Source organism: Macrobrachium rosenbergii, chromosome 41 (genome assembly GCF_040412425.1).
Source record: "Macrobrachium rosenbergii isolate ZJJX-2024 chromosome 41, ASM4041242v1, whole genome shotgun sequence".
In the NCBI taxonomy this organism is placed as follows: domain Eukaryota; kingdom Metazoa; phylum Arthropoda; class Malacostraca; order Decapoda; family Palaemonidae; genus Macrobrachium; species Macrobrachium rosenbergii.
In genome coordinates, this window is record NC_089781.1 from 72,341,007 (window position 1) to 72,346,006 (window position 5,000).

The following is a 5,000-nucleotide window of genomic DNA, read 5'->3' on the forward strand; positions in this document are numbered from 1 at the left end:
ATACGGCCAAGTCGGCTGTGACAAAATCCACTACGTCTTCCAGACACATGTTAAAATTCGTTCGGCAAGAACAACCACATCTTTCCCAGACATATCAAATTTTAACAAAATATCAGACTTACTAATCAACTGTCTTATTCAGACAGATCCATTCTCCTGCAGTCTGAACAATTGAGTGTTTCAGATTCCTGCAATTGAGTCTTTTCAGACAACCTGAGTCTTTTCAGACCTACCCTATAACCATTATTTCAAGATGGCTAATACCAGAGCCCAACAAAACGAGGATTTCAAATTCTACATGTCCGCTGGGAAGGACATGGGACTATCGGGGCAAGATCTGAGAGCATGGGTTCAAGGCGAGTGGGCGATGCCAAGGCGGAGAGAGCGAGAGAACGCGTGAAAGAGAAAGAGAAAGAATTGCTTAAGAGCAACGAGGCAGAAGAACGTGAGAAAGAGAAATAATTGCCCAAGAGCAACGAGGCAAAAGAACGTGAGGAGAGAGACAATGAATTGCCAAGAACAACGGAGAGGAGAGAGAGAACAGAGTTGCCCAAGAACGGAGGAGAGAGAGAACGTGAAGAGAGAATGGGAGAGAGAGAAGACAGATCGCTCAAGAACAACGAGAGGAGAGAGCGTGAGGAGAGAGAAAGAATTGCCCAAGAGCAGGAGAGAGAGAGAGAGAGCAGCTCATGAGCTCAGGTGCTAGAACGACAGCACGCCACCCGCCCCGCGGGAATGAGTGCCCTCAGTAGCTCACTCGTTCATGCCAAAATGGACAAGTCCGAACCCGAAGTATGGCAGAAGGGCCGAACGAGTCCTGGGTGCTGCGATCTCCCCGCGGAACTCTCCCTTGTTCTCACTAAATTCCCTGAGCGGAAGGCCCTGCGTTGCCTACCACGCCCTTCCAGCAGACTTGATCGGGGAAACTGGGAAGCCATACAACAAGCAGTTCTGAAGGCGTGCGAGATTACCCCAGCGGTGGAGAATGTTGGAAGGCAGCCAGAGAAGCAGGCCAGACTTGGTCGATTGTGCGTACCATTTGGAGCGGGCATTAACAAAATGGCTCGATTCCGGAAGGAGCCACAGCGCCGCCAGTACTCGGCGGTTTAAGTTGTTTCTGCGCTCGCCCCTCCTGCCCTCGCCACTCATATAGTGGAAAAAGCCCCAGCCACCCTCACTGAGTGTTGCCAAATAGCAGATATGTGGGAAACTCACCACCCTCAAGAAGGATCCATGGGGCGAAAGATAAATCCCCCGTCCCTCCTCGGAGGATCAAATTCCCACAAAAATGAGAACTTCGGGCAAACCCTAACTTGCCATTATTGCAGAAACCGGGGCATTCCTCCGAACAGTGCGGGCAAGCCGGCGCCTCTCTCCGGAGAAAACCGCTCAATAACTCGCCTCGCCCTCCCACAGGGGCAGGAAAGATTTCAGCCAGACATTTTGCACGGCGTGCAAGGTTTATGGCCACTCTCCTGCATGGGCAAAATGCCCACGCAATAATAAATCAAATACTCCCACCGTCGCCTTGGCCGTCACAGATCCCACGTCATTAGGCCCTCCCGCCGAAGGGCCTGTATACGTGACTCCTCCACGAGGTAGCCACCCAGCGCCAGTGCACCGTCGAGGACTCGAGCGCGCCGTCTCCCTCATCCGAAGGAGAGTTCCCTAGGAGCTATCGTCAACTGACGAGAAAACTTCGTCCGCGATCGAGGGAATAAATCAATTTAAAATGATACCACGGTCCAGTAGAGTCACAAGACTCACCAATCCAAGATTTGCAATCTTGCATTAGCAACCATCTCCCCGGAGGCTTGACAGTGAGGTCCCACATTCCCGAATGTTCCTGGTATTGGAAGTAATCCTCCCCGCTTCTCCCTCAGCCCAAGACTGGCGCCCCTGGGTACCAGGAGGACGTGCAGTCCCCACCAGTGCCACCTGAGTACGATGTACAGTGGCCCCCTCGATCGGTTCCCGATCCAATTCCAGTACCCGGCCCTGCCTCAGTGCCAGTGCCAGGGCCCCAATCAGATCTCCCTCCCGGAGATGCCAAGTTCCTGCCGGTGCCACTTGCATGCACTGAGCAGTGCCAAGCTTCGTCCGTCCTGACCGACGAGCCCAAGAAACCTCTGATAGTGCCTGACTCTGCCCTAGTGCCAGTGCCAGAGCGCTACTCCGATCTCCATTCACGGGATCCAACTCAGGACCCCCTCTCTTCCCCTGGCCTGGAACCACTACCAGCGTCGGTAAGAGAGACGGTTCCTCCTGACCACCGCGTAAGCTCACCTGCAGGTGCGGCCTCGCAACCCGATGCCTGGGCTGGTCATCGTTGCCTGCGAACCGCTCACGCCGCCCCGACCGCCTCCTCTGCCTCAGCCCGTCGCCGACGTAATTGCAAGTCAGGATTCTGCCATGTCTCCCTTGGCCGTTGAACTACAAGAGCTGCGACGGATTATGGTAGAACCAGCACGGAACACTCCTGCGTCAGCTGTCGCAGCAGCAAGCCCAGGTGGTACTCCGTGCCGCCCTTCGGTCGCGGGCCCTCCGCTTCCCCGCCCGAGGACGACTGTCCCATTAAGAAAGGCTCAAAGCCAGAAATTACGGGCATTAGGAATTTCCAGGTAGTTCTAAAGAGCTCCAGAGCTCCCTGGCATCTGTGCCACCATTTCATTTCAAAGGTCTTGGCACCTCTAATCCAGAAGGGGATGTCAGACCCTCCGCTATCTTCCTCCGTTCCTCAGGAACTTCTATCTCTTATCATCCTCTATTAATCTTTCCTTAAATTATCACCACAAGAGGCAATTAAGTACGGAATACCATTGCCCACACAATGTAAAAATCATTGAGAATAACAGAGTGAGAAGTGGCATGCCCTTGCGCCCACACCTTGGCACCGGGCGTGCGTGTCATCTTTTCCTGAAGGAGTCGCGCCCTTCGGGGTTCCCTTTTCTCGCCCTTGGGCTGAAGCGATAGTCTGGGCTGTAATTTATAGGCGAAGAACGATAAATTCCCGCCTAATACAATAAAACCATCACTCTTTTCCCTTTAAATCTACTGCCAATATCATTTACTCTCTTTTAGTCATTTATTTATCTTTATTTTAATGAATCGCGAGTCATAGATTCTTGCCCTTGTGATTTAAATGACCCTTTTGTAAGCTCTGAGAGACGTGTCCCGCCTTTCATATGCGGTCACGTTTTCATTCGTAACACCTTGGTAATTTTCCTTTTGTTATTATTACCCCTTTTTCCCCTTCCCTTCTTTCCAAGAACTCTGTTTGTCCTAGACCCCACATCTTTTGTCTGCTCGCCCCGTCATAACATTGAGTACTCAAGTGTGGGCAGTGGACGCATAATAGTAGCATAGTTTAAGGTTAGCGAATTAAAATTCGCGAATACTCTCGCCGGCATACGACTGTCAAAATCCGTGTGCGGGCTGGCTATTCTAAGCAAAGTGCGTTAAAACAGATAAATTACCAATGCAATTTGTATAGTCGTACAATGCTCGGCGTAAAAGGGGATGTCATTTACAATAAACGCTGTTTTTCAATTACAGCCTCTTCAAGGCAGATTGTACTAACCGCATGCATTTTATCTAAAATTAAGTAAACGTGTATTTTAATTCTTGAACAATAACCTTTCTTTTCATTTGTTGACCATAGCCTCATACACGTGGTCTTATAATCTTAATTAATTCACAATTGTTCGAGTCACTTTATATAGTTACCAATGGGTAACCAAATCTAAAGTAATTACTCTTTTGCAAGTGTTTAAATCACTTTGCGTCCTGTTAAAGAAACTTGTCTAATGTGATATTAAAAGTAGTGTCATAACCGTGAAACCCTTAATGATAAAGTTCATGGCCAAGGCAGAATGTAGAGAGTAACGTAAGCATTTGCGCTCATTCTCCGCATATCGATGTACACACCGAAGGAGGTATGTACATCATCTTGTGGGGAGGTATTATGATTAGCAAAAAATTGCCAGCAGTTGCCTCCCCACTTTTGTTGTTGGTTGTGTTGTTGTTTTATTTACTGCCAGCTGCCCGATCGATAGACCACCTGTCTATTGACTTAGCACGGTCAGAATACAAGGGTTTAAAAGATTAAAAGCCACTCCTTTTCAAACAGATCCTTCTTCAAGGAAAAGTGATCTCTCCGGTGGGTTTCTTACAGGCATACTCCCCTGCGGACATCAGCTGGAAGATGATTCAACACCCCTACGTTGGAGGTGGCCCCTGCCCCATAGGAGGAAATAAAAGCCGAACACACAAGGCCTCTCTCTCACACACGCGGGGTGGAAGTTAGGGAGTGAAGAGGACCCAACACCTGGCCCCATCGATGCCCTTGCATCCTAACCACGTGGCCCTTTTCAAAGTATACTTTCCCCATGTGCTCGCGTTACCCACGTGTCGCCCTTCTTCGAGAAGTCCCCATCGCCGTGCCCTTGCATCCTAACACGTGGAAGAACTCGCCCTCGGAAATCGCAAGTCATCCACGGACCAAATTTCTATGTTGGAAACACACCTGTCTTACGGTAATGTGCTATGGAAAACCACTATTTAGTCACGCTTTGTCCTTGTAACATTTATTTGAATTGAGCGCCATTAATCAAAGACTCCCTTGTCTAATGTCCGTGCGCCTCTTGCATCGGTAGTATTAAGTCTTCATTACTCCGTCAAAGTCCTTTGGTACCCTCAGTGCAGCCTCGAATTCATTATTCTTTTGTCTATTTTCATTACTGGCGTATAATGTGCATATCTCTCATTTCAGAGGGACCCTATTTCGTGACTTCTCCGGACTGTGTCTGGAATCCCCAGTTTATTCAATCCTGTGGAATCCCCTTCAGGATCAGAAATCTACTTGAGTTCCTCTTTCCCGTACTGATGTCATTTATGTAAATACACTCCTTTAAATTTGCCCACGTGTTTTACGTAATATTTCCCTCAGTAACAAGAGCCCTATGCTCGTATGAAATTCTCCTTTGTTTTCCTCTTTTTTA